We start from the raw sequence: 22098 nt of genomic DNA on the forward strand, positions 1-22098 counted from the left end.
TTCTGAGAAAACTATTACAGGAAGATGATTACCCAGAGAATGGCATGCTCTTTTCCATTTTCCCAGGCCAAATTAGCCACAAATGGTTGAAATGGAGTTCTATATGCTGGGAAGTGACCTTTAGGGTGACTTAACTTGAGAACTTTGCCCAGTAGGAATGCTCCATATTGCTAATGACCAACTGTTCCCATCAATTTTCCTCTCCTGTAGAATTAGAATGCAAGATAAACAAAGAGCACTGGCAATCAACTCAGTAAGGGAGTGGAAACAAACAGGAAGAAAAAAGTCTGAGTCATGAAGGTAGCTGACTTTAGGTTTGTTCTTGGGTCACTAAAACCCCTGACCTACTGTGAACATTTGAATGCCTCTGAATGAGGCACGTCTATATATTTACTGAGAGGATTTCTAGTCTTTCCTTACCTTGTGGAATATTCTAACAGTAAAAACTCTATTGCCTAAGGCAAAATAAACTGTATCTCCTTCTTCCCATCAGAAGGAAACTGGTTTAAGAAGAGAACCTTATAATTTTCAGGGTTTCCATTTTTGTCCTGGCAACCAGGAACCTCTTTGCCAAATCTTATGTTTAGCAATTATATTAACTATAATGATTAGAGTTTTGTTCTTTTCCATGCCTTGGTCCTGAATTTTATATTTTCTATATAAAAGCTCTGTTTGTGTACATATGTGTTTCAGACATCAGAAGCTTCCGGAAGCTAACTGCTCAGTCTTTGGAGGGTCAGACAGCCAAGAAAATAAGACATCCAGCTTAATGGAGCCTCCTAAAATCTGCCTTCCCATATATTTTTATGGTGGCCTTCAAGTGTCAAGATCTTTGGGCTTTAGCAATTTCTAATTTATCTCACAGAGAAAGAAATTGAAGACTGAAGTACCAAACAGCTGTCCAAAGTTCAGACACAATCCTACACGAACCATTCTGACCCCAGACACAGATGGAGAGCTGCAAAATACCTCAGATTTTGTGTCTGCTTTTCAAAGGCTCATGTAGAGCTGGTACTCTCTCAAGTGGAAAAATAACTATCCATAGTGAAATCTCAGTATTACTCCTAAAAATACCCTCATGTTTCTCCATTTTATGAATTTTATCTCCAGATTCCCAAAAGGTAGATGAAATGAAATTGGTAGGAGAATAAATATAGACTCAGAATCCCCTCACCCTATCCTAATTAGGTAGATAGCATTCATTTCATTATTTCTATCCCTCTTCCTTCTCTATCACCTGATCACATGAGGAAAGATCTAGAGAAACAAAATTAGCAGCAAACTGCTTGGCAGTCGGCACTGTAAAGCATCCTGAGGTCCTCTTACCCTGCACTTCAAATGGCTTTATTATTTTTCCCTCTCTCCACACTAGTCCAAACCAAGCAGGAGCTAGCTGCACTCACTCAATAAAACATACTTTTATTGAGCACTGCTTGTGTCTCGGCAGCATGCCTGGTACAAGGAATACAATATTGAGCAAGAACGTATGAGGCCTGCCTTCTTAGAATGTATATCCTCCACTGGTTCTCAACTAGAAAAAATATTCACCCATATAGGGAATTCAGAAATGAATGGTGGCATTTTTGTTGTCAAATGATTGGGACAATCTACTGGCATTTAGTGAGCACCATATGGGATAATTTAACACAATGAAGAATTGTCATGAACAAAATGCCAAAAGCTCTGTGACTGAGAAATAAACAATTACAACAGAATGTGTTAAGTGCTATTATGAGAAGTACAGGATGCCTCTGAAAGCACATGTCAGCAGCACCAACACAATTGGGAGGCAGAAGAAGCCAGTTTTCAACATTTAAGCTGAAAAAAAACAATGGTAAGAGTTAGCTAGGTGTTAATGGCGTAGGAGAGCTGAGTTTCAGATAATTTTCTAAAATTATTGAATGGATAATTAAGTATATGAATAAAAGATGGATGATTTTTGTTTATCTCCCATTTTTAGCCATTAATTGTTGGGTTGAGGTCAAAAACTCTCTGTCTGTAATGTTATTTTAGTTATAAATATAGTTAGTTACTGGGTAAGTTTACATTTATGCTACACGTTGTTTGAAGGAAGAGAGTAAAATCTGCAAGAAGGTAAATGTTTACACTAAACATTTCCATGCACTTGACTTGAAATTTTTCTAGTTCACCTTCCTTTTCTCTTTACTATATCTTTACACTTCACTGAAGTCTACATATCATTCATCAGAGAGCAGGCAGTGCTTCATCATTCTCCAATATTCACAGCTTCCTCATTAATATTCAAACCTGAATGAGTGACAGGCTAAATCTGAATAAAATAATTCTATATATTTACTATCACACATTCCTAAGTACTCCCAAATTCTCAAATGCTTCTGTTTCATAGAGGGTCAGCTATTACCTGTTTTCCTCAAGTCTCAGCTCTTATTTGGCTGACAACACTCTACTGAACACAGTCATTATCTTGCTTCTCCCAAGACTTGTCAAATGTCCCCAGAGAGCTGCTCTCAGACATCTCTGTAGGCAAGGATGGGTGTCCCTCAGGGCCAGAATCAGACCCAGAAACCAGCAATGTCCAAAATGTGTAGGTGGCCTATTCGGGTCAGTTTAAATTTTTAGAAAAACAAATAAAATAAAATGCATATACACACTACTCTGCAATCCATCCTCAGGTAATTTGACAGAAAGACAAAGGAAAGAAGGAGTTAGGAAGATGAGTTACATGCATGGAGATTCTACCATGTTTGGGTTTGATATAAAGCATTCAAGACACCTAAAATCATAGAATGTAAGAACTGGAAGAGTCTTAGAGACAGAACCCAGCGCCCTCAGTTTACAGATGAGAAGAGTGAGAATAAGAGCCAGGAAAAGACTAGTCCATGCCACCATGCTGGTATTAGGGGAGGCAAGACCGGAAATGGTTAAGAGCATAAGCTGTGGAGTCAGGTAATCTCAGCTGAGGTTCCAACTTTTCCCCTTATTTCATCCCACTTAGCTTCAATTTCCACCCAGGTAATTGAATTATAAGGATTCTAATATGTCTACATTATAGGTTTAGTGTAAGAATTAAATAAGACATACACACAGAGAACTCAGTAGAATGTTCAGCACATAGTAAGCGACCAATAAATATTAGCTATTAGAATAATCATCTGTGGTACAGAGCCACCCTACAACACTGCGGAGTCAACCATACTATCTGGGGAAATCCTTCTCTCCTTCAGTTTTGCACCAAGACGCTGGGCTAGGTTAGGTCCTGAAAGCCTGAGGTGGAGATGGGAGTTGAGTTCTGGCTACATTTCCAAACTCCTCCATAAATAGGCCTTCAGTCCAAAGACTTCACTGTTAGATTCATCCCAGACTTCCCTGGAGGTGTAAGAAGATGATAATCATCGCTTCTGAATGAGAAGAGACGCCAAATCACAGGCTTTTATGCTGAAAAATAACTTAGATATAGTTTACTCAAATTATATTTTGATTATGGAATTTTCAAAAGCAAGGCCTTACTCCCCTGTTACTATTATTTAGTTTTTGGAGGGCCAGAGATCCCATTACAGTGCTATGCACATGTCAAACTCAAAGAAAATTTATGGAAGGTAGGAAGAGAATCATTTATTGGTTTGTCTGCCTTGTCTTTGTTTCACAGGGTTACCTTCATCCAAGAATTCTGTGAAGCAATCATTCAACAATGGCTTTAACCCTTGAATCAAAGATAACGATAGCCAACATGAAGTGTGTACTTTCTAACTAGACAATGGCCAACAACTTAACATAATCACCTCATAACAAGTCTGGGAGAAAAAGATTATTATCATTCTCATTTTACATTCCCATTATTATATTATCCCCATTTTATAGACTGGAAAACTGAGGCTCAGAGTGTATAAGTAATTCACCCAAGGTCACACAAGTGGTAAGTAGTGATGCCAAGAATCAGACGCAGGCAAACTTGAGATCTTAACACTTGATTTTATGCTCTTAATACCCTTGGGGCTCTAAATGATAACAAACGAATTTCTAATTTTTCCCATACTCTTCTACTCTGGCAAATTCATGCACTTCTCTTACCATAATTCCTACCCTTACCATATTCCTACCCCCAAGGAAGTAACAATAGGGTATTGTATCTTTCATTTTTTCCATATCCTTATGTTTTCCATGCCACAGTCAGAAGTGGTCACTTGTTCACGCACAAACCCAACATAAGTCACAGCACATGGGTATAATGATAACAAAGAGAGCATACACTAACACTACTGCCACACTTGCAAACTGCCCTCCACCAAAGGAAATCAAGTAAGTTTAGGGTATATATTGCAAATGCAGAGCAAAGCTGTATGTTTACCAACACCTGGGAAAACTGAAATTCAAACCCAAGACCAGACATTAAATATCATTATGTAAGACACCAATGTCAAGTCCTTGCAAGGCTTAACAACCAAATTAGCAATAAATTCTGACAGCCCCATCAATCAGCTCTATTCAGCCAATCCAATGGCAACTTTGTGTTTCTTTGCAGGCCCAGGGAACACACACACTTGCCCAGGGGAAAAAAAAACCACTCGATTAAATTTGGTTTTGAATAATTGGTTCATCAAAATTCTTCTGCTAAAGAAAAATGGCATTTCTAATTTATAGAAATCATTATTTGAAATATAGTTATGAGTACTCAGAGAACCCCTGAAACGAAATAAATTTAAGTCAGCACAGTTAAGAAAGCCATTAAGAGGTATGTAATGACAGCCCCTGCAATTATCACTCCAACACAGCTGGTGTGGAAACCTGCCAAAAGCCAGCTCCTCTCCTCCATCAGCTGTGGTCACTGTGCTTGATGCTTGGGAGCCCAGGTCAGGTGGATCAAGGGCTCTCATGCCCCATCTGGCAAGCCCAGGTGCCTGATGTTACCTATGAAGGAGCATGACACATTCTGGGCAGAAAAGGTGGGGGAGATTTTTTTTTTAACAACTTTATTGGAGTATAATTGCTTTATATTGTTGTGTCAGTTGCTTCTGTACAACAAAGTGAATCAGCTATATGTATACATATATCCCCATATGCCCTCCCTCTTGTGTCTCCCTCCCACCCTCCCTGTCCCACCCCTCTAAGTGGTCACAAAGCACCAAGCTGATCTCCCTGTGCTATGCGGCTGCTTCCCACTAGCCATCTATTTTACATTTGATAGTGTATATATGTCCATGCCACTCTCTCACTTCGTCCCAGCTTACCCTTCCCCCTCCCCGTGTCCTCAAGTCCATTCTCTACATCTGCGCCTTTATTCCTGTACTGCCCCTAGGCTCTTCAGAACCTTTTTTTTTTTTTTTTAGATTCCATGTATATGTGTTAGCATACAGTATTTGTTTTTCTCTTTCTGACTTACTTCACTCTGTATGACAGACTCTAGGTCTATCCACCTCACTACAAATAACTCAGTTTCGTTTCTTATTATGGCTGAGTAATATTCCATTGTATATATGTGCCACATCTTCTTTATCCATTCATCTGTCAATGGACACTTAGGTTGCTTCCATGTCCTGGCTATTGTAAATAGCACTGCAATGAACACTGTGGTACATGACTCTTTTGGAATTATGGTTTTCTCAGGGTATATGCCCAGTAGTGGGATTGCTGGGTCATATGGTAGTTCTAGTTTTAGTTTTTTAAGGAACCTCTGTACTGTTCTCCATAGTGGCTGTATCAATTTATATTCGGTGGGGGAGATTTTCAAAAATCTATTGGTAGCCCCAAAACCTCTTTGGGAGGATTCTTTCACAGGTACACACTTCTTGCTTGCAAATAACCCCACTAACCTGCACTGGGCTTGACCTCCCATTCAGAGCGACCCCAGCATCCTTGAGAGCCAGGAAGTCCTACTCCAGACCTGGCTGGCCATTGCAAATTAACTGGGAATATTATTGCATATGATATCTGAGTGAGAAGGGAGAGTCTACACTTTTCCTCCAGCCCTGTTCTATGGGCACATGAGTGTGGTGTAGACTTTATCATATCTCCTAATTGTGACACAAAAATGCAAGCAGGCAATACGGGAAAGAAGACATCTCCAGGTCACTTTGGCAACCAATGCCTCTGTAGATGAGTCAGGGGGTCAGCCAGGGTCCCTGAATGAGAGAAGTAAACAGTAAACTTTTTCCCTCTGCTTTGCATGGACCATAAACCACAGACAACTGGTACAGTTGGGGTGTGTGATAGGTGAGAAACATCTCCCTCGTTTTTGAAATAGCATGGAATTTAACTGAGACAAATGTGAACTCCTACTTTTCAGTTAATTCAATTGCATTTGATGGATGGGAGGCAAGGAGAAACCTGACTTATCTGCAGTTTGTGAGAAAAAGACCTGCAGGTATTGATCACAACTGAGCCAACATGTGTGTGGTTGTTATATGTGATACCGCAGGCTGTGTGGTGTTCATAGGTGTGTACCGTCTAGGACAAGGAAGGATGAGTCTCACAGTGTGCCACTTTGGTCATACTAGGTCCAGCATATTATATTCCTTTCTGAATTCCACATTTTAAGAGGCAGTACAGGCAGAGAATAACCAAGAGGGTAAAATGTTTGGGAACCAAAATAATAATGACATCAATAACAGCAATAGCTAATCCATTCTACAAATGAGGATGCAGATTTGGAGAGAAACTTTCCCAAGGTCATACAACAAGTAAGTTGGAATGCAGAATTCAAATTTGAGCCTGTCTGATCCATGCTTTATCGTATTATGTGTATTTGTTTTATTAGCCACACCAAGAGTGGCTTTATCACTGAGCCCATATTTGTCCTTTTTTGAAAAACAAAAATCATATATTTATGGTATATAACAGGATTTGATATACATAGTGAAATGATTACTACATAGTGAAATGTAGTAACTACATAGTGAAATGATTACTACATACTATCTGAGACTAACTTTTGACCTTTAAAAGCCTGCAAACATCCCATAATTACATTAGTAGAGCCCTATTCTAGAAATCCACCAACTTCAGAAAAACAATGAAATCTGGTGACCTAGTTTGGTCTGATCTCATTGCTGTGATGAGAAAACATGGCTCCTGCCTTTTTTTTTTTTTTTTTTTGCAGTACACGGGCCTCTCACTGTTGCGGCCTCTCCTGTTGCAGAGTACAGGCTCCGGACACACAGGCTCAGCAGCCATGGCTCATGGGCCCAGCCACTCCGCGCGGCATGTGGGATCTTCCCAGACCAGGGCATGAACCCATGTCCCCTGAATCGGCAGGCGGACTCTCAACCACTGCGCCACCAGGGAAGCCCGGCTGCTGCCTTTTGATACAATGTGGTCCATTTCTGAAATTGCATCTTTGAGAAGTAAATAAGACCTTGGTTTGAAATAAATGAGGCCAGACTAAAAGATGTCCTTCTACAAGCATTTTAGCAAGCATGGAAATGACATCTGCAGTCTTATCATTCCCAGGCTCCTACCCATTTCAGTCAAACAGGCCTCCAGTCACCACTCGTAGTAACACTCATTGGACACAAACCAGAATATGGGCAGAATTGGGATATAGTCAGAGTTTGCCCTTAGCATCACTATGATAGACACAGAAATGCACTGCCCAGATCCTCTTCAAGAAAGGCCTTGCTTCCTAGTTGCAAGGAGTGTGGTTAGCAAACAGCCTCCAGCTGTCACTTCTCCAGGGCCTGCCTCAGCTCCAGGGAGCAGGCTCACTGAGGTCACACCTTTTCCAGGGTAGCCTGTATCCAGTGACTAAGCAAAGTTGGGTACAAAGGCCTCACTGTTCAGCTGGAAGAAGGATGTTCTGCAGAGCAATACTTACCTGCACGTTCCCTTCTTCCTCTGCCCAATGTTTGTTCCTTCCCAAGTGCTGATCTCCAGTAAACAACCTGCACCACAAACTCCATTTCAGCATCTTTTTCTGAAGAACCCTACCAGTGATAATCCCCTTTTTCTGTTCTGTGACTGTAGCCCTCCTAATGGCACCCTCTTTTAGCCCAGCATCCTAAAATAGGGTGGTAAAAAGACTTAATTGGTTGGAAGCTTCCGGTCCAACTTTCAACTATTGCCCAAAGCAGGATGAAGCAGAAATGAGCAAAGGTGTTGGAGACAGACAGTTCTAGGTTCAAATTTCAGCCTTGGCATTAATGAGCGGAATAACTTTGGGCACGGTACTGAATCTCTCTGAGCCTCAGTTTTCTCCTCTGTCAAGTGGTGATGTCACTGTCTACCTATGAAGGTTGTTCCAAGAATGAAATATAATCATATATAATCACATATGCAAAGCACCAACCACAATGCCTGGTACACAGTAGGTGTCTCGTAATTGGTTATTTATGGTTATGGTTATTTTGACACTAGACATATACTTTCCTTGTATTCTAATTTACCTTTTCAGGTATTTATTTCTTGCTTCTCCCATGAGACTTTATTTTCCCGGAGAGCAAGGACTGTTTTGTTTACTTCGTCTGGGTCTTTTATAAGGTGCCAAGAATGGATTGAAATATATCAAAGGTGCCCACTATATAGTGACCACCCTGAAACTGGGTTCTTGGTGTGTCACAGTTCCAATGGCAAGTGTACACTGAACAGCATATGTAGATGTATAAAGACTTCAAAGTAGATTTTGCCTTCTACTCGGCACTGCAAGACCAAATGCATAATAGTTAATAGTGTACAGAAGACATTGTGGTTGGGCCCCCAATGTCCATTCTACCCCAGATGACCAGTCCCATCCAATCACCCCACACAAGTCCTCCAGGACTCAGCTGATCCAAGGACAGACACAGGTCTTCGCTTGGCCCAAAGAGCCTGAAGAGAAGAAATTATATTGTGTGGTTGGCCAGGAGATTTTCTTCTCTCCCACTGGATATGCAAAAAGAAGCATGATGCTCCAATTTACATACAGCTACTAGGAGAACCAGTTACATGGGAGATCACAGATCAGAGACTGAAAGCTCCTGGGCTCCTAATGACATTGTTGAGTTGCTGAATTGCTGAAATATAAGGCCTGCACTACCTCTCTTCTTCCTGTTATGTAAGATAATAAATGTCCTTATTGTTGAAGCCATTTCAGTCTGGGATTTTGTTACTTTGAATATGCAGCTGAAAGTATCCACAGAAGTGAGGCAAACATTCAATATACAACCACAGCCAGGGTGTTTTTTAAATCATTAGAGCTATATTAGAATTGTTGCATTTTTTTTTTTTTTTTTTTTAGCAGAAAGAGGCCATTTACTCTGAGTTCCACATTTATAGATTAGGAGACTGAGGTTCAGAAAGGCTGAGTCAGTTGCCTGAGGAGACAAAACTCATAAGTAGCACAGCCAGAACTAGACCTTAAACTCCTTGATACCCAGCATCCAGGCATTAATCCATTCATTCAACAGCATTTATGGGTATCTACAATGTTCCAAGCACTGTATTCTTGACTCGGCAACATACTGGTTCCCAAAACACATCATGGAAATGAACTTTTATAACAATATTTGCAATTTGAGTGAAAGGACCACAATAAATGTTTCACAAGGCCCTGTTAAAGCAGAGGCATTTGCAGAATGCTACAAGCACTCCTCACCAGCCAGAAAATAAGAGTGACCTAAGGAACAGATGGGAGGAATGTCAAGCTGTTTGGAAAGATTTATCAGATTTAAAAAGAAATTCCAGTGCACTAGGAGGAAAGAGATATTTAACAGGATTACCCATGCTCATTCACTTTTTCTGGCTATTGAACTGTAAAATACATTTCTATAAAAATCATATAAAAATGAAACAGAAGGAAAATAAATGTCATTTTACTCAAGGCATGTATACTGCAGCTCAAGTCAGGAGTGCCATAATCCACCAACTCAGCTAAACAATATTCATCACTGAAAGGAATTTTGGAAGGTATGAGGGGAGGTGAAAACAGGTACCAGTTTTTCCACAATAACAGCAGCAAAGGTTCATGTAGGGTCTGTCACCTTTGTTCACATAAAGCACAACATTTCAAAAGCTGAACAGCTGAACCCATTGTGGGTTCAACTCTATTAGAAATATCTCAGTGACCTTGAGCACGGCAGTTTCCAAAAAGAGATGCACATGTGGGAGCCAAGTAAGATAGCATTGACCTGGGTGGTCAGTCACAATACTTCCCACTCACAGCCCCTTCTGAGGGAAGAAGTTCCTCGAGCAGGGAAGGCCCTCTTCTGTATATAGGACTCTGGCTTCACTGCAGCCACAACTTCCTGAAGATTGGAATTGCTGGGTATACATGGGGAGTAATGAGGGGTTTTAAGAAGCACCATAAATGATGACTATATGAGGACATGAAGGACTTTTAGCAGATGTCAGTACCTTGGGACAAGTAGAAAGAGAGTTTCTAAGGTACGTAAGGAACTTAAAGATCATCCATGGACCACTGCTCTCAGAATGGTCCATGGGGTTTGTAAAAAATGCAGACTCCTGATATCCAGCCAGAACACCCAGTGACGTCAGACTCCTGAGGATGGGTTCCCAGACCCTACACTTCAACAAGGTGATTATCATGCACAAAGCTAAAGGTTTAAAAATACTGAACTAACTCAGACCCTTTATTTTATCCATGAAGAAACTGAGGCACTGAGAGGTCACAAAGACAAAGCAAGACACACTTTATGCATTTACTCACTATTTCTATTGAAGATGTTGCCATCCCTCTTTCCTCTGACTGACAGCTTCATTTACAGTGCCTGAGCACCTTCATTCTGCTTGCAGTGGATCTCCTTTCCTGTGCTTGCATTTTGTATTCATTCATTCAGCAAACACTTAAGGAGTGTCCCTTATGGACCGAGTCTCTTCCTAGGCTTCAGACAAACAGAAAGAAATAGAATCCCAGAATCAGTGATCAAAAAGATACACACTGCCTCTGTAAATAAAATTAGAAACAGTATGTCTTTCCAGACATTTGAATCTCCCTTCTTTCTAAACACACAAGCGCTTATTGTATCATTAATGCTTAATATGCGAATAATAAAAATTGTTGACAAAACAGACCCACACTCCCTCAAGACCCCCATCCCCAATAAAAGGTCTATCCAAGTCAAAAACTAAACCTTGCTTGGGCTCTCATCTAGAAACAGGTAGAAATATGCCTTCCTACAATGAGACCTTAGCTAATGTAGCCAGATTTCAAACTGTTCACCCAAATCTAAGACCACCTCAAGTTCTAATAGCAACGGTATTAAACATCTAATAACCACCCACGCACAAAGAGGACCATTAGCCATGCAAAATGGCTTGTACCCAACAAAGGCAATCTGAGCACCTGGTGCCTGGTCCTTTCATTTAAAATGTGTTCCTCTCTTTTATTGCCTGAAGACTATCATGAAATGTCACCAGCCAGTGCAAAAGGGACACCACTTTTATTAAAATGGAGCACATAAAGAAAAAGAACAAGCAAAAGAAAAAGGAAAAATACCTTCTCATGGAGGCAAGGGATAGGTCATAGGAAAGTGAGATGTGAGGAAGAGGACATGGGACAGGCAGGTTTACAGGGCCAGGATGCTGAAGCAGAAAGAAATGGTGACTCAAACGGAAGGTTTTTAACACAGGAATGCTATGAAATGGTTAGGCAAAAAAGATACAGATATGCTGCCATTAGTTCATTCACGGCTTGAAGGACAGAGGCGAGCAAGGAAGAGAGGGCAAGGAGTAGCTTGTTCAGACCTTTCAACCTCCACTTACTGGCCCCTCAGCTGTTAGGAGCAGAACAAGAGGAAGAACCAGAAGAGCACAGAGGACAGAAAGGGAAGAAAAAGTGTTAGAAAGAAAAATCCAACCTGACCCTTGCATAATTTCAGAGAAAGCCCAGGGAATTTAAGCTGTCAAAGCAATAAAAAAAAAAAATCTCCAATCTTTAAACATGGCCTTTTGCATTTTACAGAGTGTTGAAGAGTCATTTTTCTCTGTTGTGACCTCCTCACTCCATTTCTCCTTAACCCCCTGTCTCTAATCTCTGGGTGCTGATGTCTCTCCATGTCAGTGAAATGTGCAGCACCTCGGTTCTGACCTACAATCTCTACACTTTCTGTTTCCACTAGCAGAAGCCCCAGAGGAGTATGAGAGCAGAGGAAAGCGGGCTAGGCCTGTTTATATATAGTTTTGCAGAATAAACTAGGACACATGTCCCTTTCCCCACCATGTGTACAGTAGATAATGACACCAGAGCATCAAAGAGATAATCCTGCAAACGTTCCCGTCACATAGTCTGGACTGCTGGATAAAGCACTCAGCCTCACTAACAAAAAACAGCACGTGGGAAGTAAACTACTTAGGGGGAAAAAGTCCTTCTCTCTGTGATGTAATAAATGCAAAATTCACCATTAATAAAGACCCAAGGAGCAAAAGAAACCTGAAATGAGAGTCAGGCTGTTCAAGATCAGTGAACTATGAATCCAACTATTTAAATGTTTAAAGATATAATGAAATTTCCTTTCAATCTACATAGTGTTTGCCAAGAACATCACAGGATTCCTTAATAATGGCTGATGGGTTTCCTTGCAAACAGAGTTCCAGAGTCTGTAGTGACATAGATGTTGCTGGCACAAGTCATATTTTCCTCACATACAGGAACTTCCATTAGTCTCCTGTCACCATTAAAATAATAAATAGCTATTTTTTCATAAGTTTTATTTTTTTAATTGTCATAAAATTTCATGGCTGCAACTGAGATGCTTTCTTCCTATTTTCCCACTTAGTTCTATTTTAAGTGACCCTATTAATGATATTTCTCTACTTAAAATAATTGGATAATCTAAAACTGAGAAATAAGCACTTTCCTTTCCTCGTTGTTTTCCCCTCTTCTTTATATTTAAAAACCCCAGGAGATCATAAACATTTGTCCTTAGGGCAATATCAGCAGTTAATGATTCATGTTCAAAGGGCTGAAGTTGTCTAATTAACAAAAGGCAATGTTTTACAGAAGCCATTTTTGCTTTCAAGTTAATACCATAAAACACTGGATTGCATGCAAGTTTCCAAGCTTGTGGTGTGCTATTTATTCAAAACTTTCCGATTTCATTTCATCTGAGCCAAACTTCAAGTCATTAAAAATGTACCATTTTCGTTTGTTTCATTCTAGTTTATTGGTGCCTTTACAGTACAGTTCACGCATCACATCCTTCTATAATGTGCCCATAAAAATCCTATTTTTATTAAAATATGCAATTGATTAATGAAAATAATATCAGCATATTTTCTGTGAAGTGTATTCTTAATAGTATCAGTCATTACCAATATCAGAATCTTTTAAATAGTCCAATCATCCTTCAATGTAAATGGTGGCATGGACTAAGTATTTACCAAAAGCAGACATTTGGTAAAATTTCTGGTACTTATCACTGCAACATCATGAATTTTTATGGAGTGTCTGACTTTAAAATGATAAATACTGACATTTCTAAAGCTCTAGCATGTATGTGTGTTTCTGATACCAGTGACTTTGAAATCAGCAGCAATCTGAAGATTACAGGTTAAGCTTTCATAGATTTATCATGGTCTTAGATTTCAAACCAAAGTTGATCCCAGGGAATTAAGGGCTTGTTTCTCCAAAATGCCTGGATACTTTGCACATCCATTTAATATGACTGTTTGTTTTCTTTTCTGTGTCCACACTAGTGGCAGGGATTGTATCTTTGCATCTTTACAGTATAGTACAGTGGTTAAGAACATGCACTCTCAACTGAAAGCTGTCTTGGTTTGAATTTTAGTCTCCCTGCTTTCTACTTTATACAACTTGGACAAGTTACTTAAACTCTAAGCAGAGCTTCCTTATCTGATAAATGAGCATTAGGGTACTAATTTCATCCTAAAGCTGATGGGAAAAATAAAGGAGATATATTTAGAATGGGCTTGCACTTGGTTAATATTCACCAAACGTTAGCTATTATTATTTGCATCCCTAGTACACACAACTCAGGTATGAGAATATAATAAGTACTTCATGTTTATTAAAAGAGTAAATAAATGAATTAGTAAGACAAGTACTAGTATTCTTGTTTATAGAAGAGTTAAACCTGCTTCAGCAAAGTAAAGAAACTTGCCCAATGTCAGTCAGCTAGTAAGTGGCAGGACAGTTTTCAAACTTGGGTCCATCTGTGTCCAAGCTGCAGTAGAAGACTTGCTGTCTCCCAAAGAGGTCTCTGAGTTTGCTAGGGACTGAGACAACACCTAAGTTTCAAAAATGAACCCAGTGGATTTTTTTTAAAGCATGATTAAAAATTATTGGGCAGAAATGTCATGAGCCACTCTCCCAAATCACTGCCAATTTATCTGTGAAGGAGTAATAGCTATGAAATTGGCACTTTGTTCCAAAATACTCTCCCAAATTCAGAAAAATGGGAGACAGATGATATTCTGACAGCTAACTTTCCCACTTAAGTCTCTGCCATTCTTGATCTTTGCCAAAATGGGTTTCTAATAATTAAGAATCATGGTTCTCAGAGAAGACAAGTGGCAACTCAATAGCTCAAAATCTGCTGAAAAATTCCATTGCATATGGAAGTGCCCACACACTTGAGCATTCATAGCCATCTCTCCAATCCAAAAGGCTTTGCTTAGTGAAGAGAGCAAGAAAATCATCTATACAAGAATACTTTAAGGAGGCATTCTCATTCTTCAGTGATAATTACTTGAGCTACTATCTTATACCTTTGCTATGAAGAAAAGGATATTTTTATGAGAAGGAAATGAGTTCATTTCTTAACTCTAGGTAGATGAAATCCTTCATATGTGTTCATCTAGTAGAAGTTATTACTAAGATTGATGTTCTTAATATATACATTATAAGGAAGATCCAGTTTTCACTGCAAAAGCCCTGCTCTTTACCACCCTAATAGATACGTAACTTTCCCTCAACTGTTCTCAGAAAAGAGGCTAAACTTATATATGAGTTTTTAATTGTTCCTGATATATCTACATTTTAAAGAACTTCATTCTCAAAGCATATACTTATAAGATTTATCTTTTCCTTTCACACCTTGTATTCATTAAAGGGAATTGGGTTTCATTCTCCCAGAGCTAAAAGAGATGAACAAATTTAAAATATTAAAGAATTAGTCATTAAAAAGTTGCCTGCAAAATGTGATGGGTGGGGTTCATGCATGCACTCATTCAATAAGTATGTACTGAGCTGCTCTAACATGCAAGAGGCACATCCTGGAGATAACCAGGTCTTAGCTCTAACCTCCTCTATTATCCTAATTACTACAAGAATGTAGCAATGTCTCTAGACAATTGAAGATTAAAAAATAACTCTGGACCAAACTATTTGTTTTTCTTGAAGGCAACAAAGGAAGATTCCTAAATATTCAAGTTTTGCAAAATATACCTCCCATGTACCCTGATCTTAGAAATTACTGGAAAGTCAGAACAGAAGCAAAATTTAGAAAGGAAGAAGTCTTATTATAAATGACATGGCAAACCTACCAACCATTTAATATCTATACTCTCTCTAAGCCTTTCCTCCTATTAATAAGATGCCCTTACTCCTAAAAATGCACCTATTTCCTCACATTCTCTAAGGCTTTTTTTCTGTAATTAATGTGTCTATTCCTTGCATTATTTTTAACAGTATACAAACATGATTTATTTCACCCATCAAAAAATGTGTATGTTTAGGGGGCAGATTGCATTACTGCTCCCAACCAATCACTACGTCTTCCTTAGAGGACAAGGATACATACCTTTCCATTACCATGAGAAGTGCAGTGTCTTCTGCAGGAGGAGTATATGTCTCTACCTCACTGACATTGAGCCTAGTCATGTAACTTGCTTTGGTCAATAGAATGTGAACAAACATAAATTATGACAAGTGCAAGCTGAAGACTTGAGGCATAGTACAGTTCTGTTTCTTGCTCCTTCCCTCTTCCATCAAAGGAGGATATCCTACGTTGAGAGAGCTCTGTCAGCTTCTGTCCAGAAATCAGAAGACCCATGGTAAAGGGCCATGGCTGACTCTAGCTACTGACAGGTAATATAGTCAAGTTTTCTCATGATTTTATTTGGTTTTTGTTACTGTAGTATAACCCCCCATTCATCTCTACCCATCCATATTTCTGTTCTACCTCCTAGCAAAATTCTTGAAAAAACTATCTACATGAATATATTTCTGCTTCTTTGCCTTCTAGTCTCCTCTCAATCCTTTCCGATTAGGCTTCTTCCCACATCTACCCCCACCCCAATTCCATTGAAACCACTTTTATCAAGGTGTTTTTCACATTTCTAACTCAAATGATTATTTCTGTATACTCATCTGGCCTGAAATTTCAGCAGCATGTGGCATGGCTGTTCACCCCTTTTTTCTTGAAATATTCCCATCTCCTGATTTCTCCCAATTTGCCTTCCACCTCACTGGCCATTCCTTCTCAATCACTTTTGCTAGTTCCCTCTCCTCTTTTCAATCACTGAAGTGTGAGTACACCAAACTTATCTTTCATCTTCTTTTCTGTCCAAATATTCTCCCATAAGACCTCATCTGAACTTTGGTTTTAAATACAGTCTCTGTGAAATAATTCTCTAGCCCTGACCTCTAGATTTAGCTTAAAACTGATTTATCCAATTACCTATTTGACATCCTCATCTGTGTGCCCTATAGGCATTTTCATCAGAACTCGGAAAAATAGGACAGTTGAGGGCAGACAGCAGAAGCAAGAAGAACTACAATTCTGCAGTCTGTGGAACGAAAACCACATTCACAGAAAGACAGACAAAATGAAAAGGCAGAAGACTATGTACCAGATGAAGGAACAAGATAAAAGCCCAGAAAAACAACTAAATGAAGTGGAGATAGGCAACCTTCCAGAAAAAGAATTCAGAATAATGATAGTGCAGATGATCCAGGACCTCGGAAAAAGAATGGAGGCAAAGATCGAGAAGATGGAAAAAATGTTTAACAAAGACCTGCAAGAACTGAAGAACAAACACCTAGAAGAATTAAAGAACAAACAAAGAGACATGAACAATACAATAACTGAAATGAAAAATACACTAGAAGGAATCAATAGCACAATAACTGAGGCAGAAGAATGAATAAGTGACCTGAAAGACAGAATGGTAGAATTCACTGCCATAGAACAGAATAAAGAAAAAGAATGAAAAGAAATGAAGACAGCCTAAGCGACATCTGAGACAATATTAAACGCAATAACATTCACATTATAGGGGTCCCAGAAAGAGAAGAGAGAGAGAAAGACCTGAGAAAACACTTGAAGAGATTATAGTTGACAACTTCCCTAACATGGGACAGGAAATAGCCACCCAAGTCCAGGAAGCACAGAGAGTCCCAGGCAGGATAAACCCAAGGAGAAAACCACCAAGACACATACTAATCAAACTGACAAAAATTAAAGACAAAGAAAAATTATTGAAAGCAGCAAGGGAAGAACAACAAATAACATACAAGGGAACTGCCATAAGGTTAACAACTGATTTCACAGCAGAAACTCTACAAGCCAGAAGAGACTGGCACGATATATTCAAAGTGGTGAAAGGGAAGAACCTACAACCAAGATTACTCGACCAGGCAAGGATCTCATTCAGATTCGATGGAGAAATCAAAAGCTTTACAGACAAGCAAAAGCTAAGAGAATTCAGCACCACCAAACCAGCTCTAAAACAAATGCTAAAGGAACTTCTCTAAGTGGGAAACACAAGAGAAGAAAAGGACCTACAAAAACAAACCCATAACAATTAAGAAAATGGTAATGGGAACATACATATCGATAATTACCTTAAACTGAATGGATTAAATGCTCCAACCAAAAGGCTCGCAGAATGGACACAAAAACAAGACCTATATATATGCTGTCTGCAAGAGACCCACTTCAGACCTAGGGACACATACAGACTGAAAGTGAGGGGATGGAAAAAAATATTCCATGCAAATGGAAATCAGAAGAAAGCTGGAGTAGCAATACTCATATCAGATAAAAAAGACTTTAAAATAAAGAATGTTACAAGAGACAGGGAAGGACACTACATAATGATCAAGGAATCAATCCATGAAGAAGATATAACAATTATAAATATATATGCACCCAACATAGGAGTATCTCAATACATAAGGCAAGCGCTAACAGCTATAAAGGAGGAAATTGACAGTAACACAGTAATAGTGGGGGACTTTGACACCTCACTTACACCAATGGACAGATCACCCAAACAGAAAATTAATAAGGAAACACAAGCTTTAAATGACACAAAAGACTAGATAGATTTAACTGATATTTATAGGACATTCCATCCAAAAACAGCAGGTTACACTTTCTTCTCAAGTGCACACGGAACACTCTCCAGGACAGATCACATCTTGGGTCACAAATTAAGCCTTGATAAATTTAAGAAAACTGAAATCATATCAAGCATTTCTCCTGACCACAATGCTATGAGATTAGAAGTCAATTACAGGGAAAAAATGTAGAAAACACAAACACATGGAGGCTAAATAATACATTACTAAACAACCAAGAGATCACAGAAGAAATCAAAAAGGGAATCAAAAAGTACCTAGAGACAAATGACAATGAAAACACGACAATCCAAAAGCTATGGGATGCAGCAAAAGCAGTTCTAAGAGGGAAGTTTATAGCTATACAATCCTACCTCAAGAAAGAAGAAAATCACAAATAAACAATCTAACCTTACAACTATAGGAACTAGAGAAACAAGAACAAACAGAACCCAAAGTTAGTAGAAGGAAAGAAATCATAAAGATCAGAGCAGAAATAAATGAAATAGAAACAAAGAAAACAATAACAAAGATCAATAAAACTAAAAGCTGATTCTTTGAGAAGATAAAATTGATAAACCTTTAGCCAGACTCATCAAGAAAAACAGGGAGAGGACCCAAATCAATAAAATTAGAAATGAAAAAGGAGAAGTTACAACAGACACCGCAGAAGTACAAACCATCATAAGAGATTACTACAAGCAACTCTATGCCAATAAAATGGACAACCTGGAAGAAATGGATAAATTCTTAGAAAGGTATTACCTTCCAAGACTGAGCCAGGAAGAAATAGAAAATATGAACAGACCAATCACAAGTAATGAAATTGAAACTGTGATTAAAAATCATCCCACAAACAAAAGTCCAGGACAAGATGGCTTCACAGGTGAATTTTCTCAAACATTTAGAGAAGAGCTAACACCCATCCTTCTCAAACTCTTCCAAAAAACTGCAGAGGAAGGAACATTCCCAACTCATTCTATGAGGCCACCATCACCCTGATACCAAAGCCAGACAAAAATACTACAAAAAAGAAAGATACTACAAAAAAGGAAATTACAGACCAATATCACTGATGAACATAGATGCAAAAATCCTCAACAAAATACTAGCAAACGGAATCCAACAACACATTAAAAGGATCATACACCATGATCAAGTGCGATTCATCTCAGGGATGCAAGGATTCTTCAATATATGCAAATCAATCAATGTGATACACCATATTAACAAAGTGAAGAATAAAAACCATATGATCATGTCTATAGATGGAGAAAAAGCTTTTGACAAAATTCAACACCCATTTATGATAAAAACTCTCCAGGAAGTGTGCATAGAGGGAAACTACCTCAACATAATAAGGGCCATATATGACAAACCCACAGGAAACATCATTCTCAATGGTGAAAAACTGAAATCATTTCCTCTAAGATCAGGAAAAAGACAAGGATGTCCATGCTCGCCACTGTTATCCAACATAGTTTTAGAAGTCCTAGCCATGGCAATAAGAGAAGAAAAAGAAATAAAAGGAATCCAAATTGGAAAAGAAGAAGTAAAACTGTCACTGTTTGAAGATGACATGATACTATACATAGAGAATCCTAAAGATGCCACCAGAAAACTACTAGTGCTATTCAATGAATATGCTAAAGTTGCAGGATACAAAATGAATGCACAGAAATCTCTTGCAGCCTATACACTAAGAACAAAAGTTCAGAAAGAGAGATTAATGAAACAATCCCATTCACCACTGCAACAAAAAGAATAAAATACCTAGGAATAAAGCTACCTAAGGAGGTAAAAGACCTATACTCAGAAAACTATAAGACACTGATGAAAGAAACCAAATATGACACAAACAGATGGAGAGATATACCATGTCCTTGGATGGGAAGAATCAATATTGTGAAAACGACTATAGTACCCAAAGCAATCTATAGATTCAATGCAATCCCTTTCCAACTACCAATAGCATTTTTCACAGAACTAGAACAAAAAATTTTATAATTTGTATGGAGACACAAAAGACCCCGAATAGCCAAAGCAATCTTGAGGAAGAAAAACAGAGCTGGAGGAATCAGGCTCCCTGACTTCAGACTATACTACAAAGCTACAGTAATCAAGACAGTATGGTACCAGCACAAAAAGAGAAATATAGATCAATGGAACAGGATAGAAAGCCCAGAGATAAACCCACGTACATATGGTCACCTTATCTTTGATAAAGGAGGCAAGGATATACAATGGAGAAAAAACAGCCTCTTCAATAAGTCATGCTGGAAAAACTGGACAGCTACATGTAAAAGCATGAAATTAGAACACTTCCTAACACCATATACAAAAATAAACTCAAAATGGATTAAAGACCTAAATGTAAGGCCAGACACTATTAAACTCTTAGAGGAAAACATAGACAGAACACTCTATGACATAAATCACAGCAAGATACTTTTTGACCCACCTCCTAGAGAAATAGAAATGACAAAAATAAACAAATGGGACTAATGATACTTAAAAGCTTTTGCACAGTAAAGGAAACCATAAACAAGATGAAAAGACAGCCCTCAGAATGAGAGAAAATATTTGCAAATGAAGCAACTGACAAAGGATTAAGCTCCAAAATATACAAGCAGCTCATGCAGCTCAATATCAAAGTAACAAACAACCCAATCCAAAAATGGGTGGAAGACCTAAATAGACATTTCTCCAAAGAAGATATACAGATTGCCAACAAATAAATGAAAGGATGCTCAACATCACTAATCATTAGAGAAATGCAAATAAAAGCCACAATGAGGTATCACCTCATACTGGTCAGAATGGCCATCATCAAAAAATCTACAAACAATAAATGCTGGAGAGGGTGTGGAGAAAAGGGAACCCTCTTGCACTATTGGCTGTAAACTGATACAGCCACTATGGAGAACAGTATGGAGGTTCCTTAAAAAACTAAAGATAGAACTACCATATGACCCAGCAATCCCACTACTGGGCATATACCCTGAGAAAACCATAATTCAAAAAGAGACAAGTACCACAATGTTCACTGCAGCACTATTTACAATAGCCAGGACATGGAAGCAACCTAAGTGTCCATCAACAGATGAATGGATAAAGAAGATGTAGCACGTATATACAACGGAATATTACTCAGTCATAAAAAGAAACGAAATTGAATTATTTGTAGTGAGGTGGATGGACCTAGAATCTGTCATACAGAGTGAAGTAAGTCAGAAAGAGAAAAACAAATACCGTATGCTAACACATATACATGGAATCTAAAAAAAAAAAAAAGGTTCTGATGCACCTAGGTGCAGGACAGGAATAAAGACACAGATGTAGAGAATGGACTTGAGGACATGCGGAGGGGGAAGTGTAAACTGGGACAAAGTGAGAGGGTAGCAATGACATATATACACTACCAAATGTAAAAGAGAAAGCTAGTGTGAAGACGCTGCATAGCACAGGGAGATCAGGTCGGTGCTTTGTGACCACCTAGAGGGGTGGGATAGTGAAGGTCGGCGGGAGGCGCAAGAGGGAGGGGATATGGGGATATATGTACACATATAGCTGATTTACTTTGTTATACAGCAGAAACTAACACAACATTGTAAAGCAATTATACTCCAATAAAGATGTTAAAAAATAAAAATAATAAAATGGATATAACGGGAAGGAAATATTACTGGAAACTTGAATGTTTTCCCACATTAACTTTTCATAGTAGGTTTAAGTAATCTGCATCTCAATCCCCTATTCTACAAGAATAAGCTGCAGGAAATCTGAATATTACTCCTACTGTGTAGAAATGAAAGGAGGAATAAATGTTATTGATTCTATAATAGCCATAGCTGAAAGGTTGCGGCATTTAAATTTAAGTGGTCTAC

At 38.7% G+C, this 22098-nt stretch overlaps 1 protein-coding gene across 2 annotated transcripts in view; it reads right to left on the minus strand.

The window, feature by feature from the left end:
* Positions 1-10614: 10614 nt before the first annotated feature.
* Positions 10615-22098, minus strand: part of SUMF1 (sulfatase modifying factor 1) — a 451940-nt gene continuing 440456 nt past the window's right edge. Inside the window, exon 12 of one of the 2 annotated variants that reach the window (XR_003435893.1) lies at positions 10615-10790. The gene's annotated coding sequence lies outside the window, so the exon portion shown is untranslated. The remainder of the gene's footprint in view (positions 10791-22098) is intronic. The other variant, XR_003435891.1, reaches the window with a different exon arrangement.

Source organism: Aethalodelphis obliquidens, unplaced genomic scaffold (genome assembly GCF_003676395.1).
Source record: "Aethalodelphis obliquidens isolate GAN/ISIS:26980383/991018 unplaced genomic scaffold, ASM367639v1 scaffold22, whole genome shotgun sequence".
NCBI lineage: Eukaryota > Metazoa > Chordata > Mammalia > Artiodactyla > Delphinidae > Aethalodelphis > Aethalodelphis obliquidens.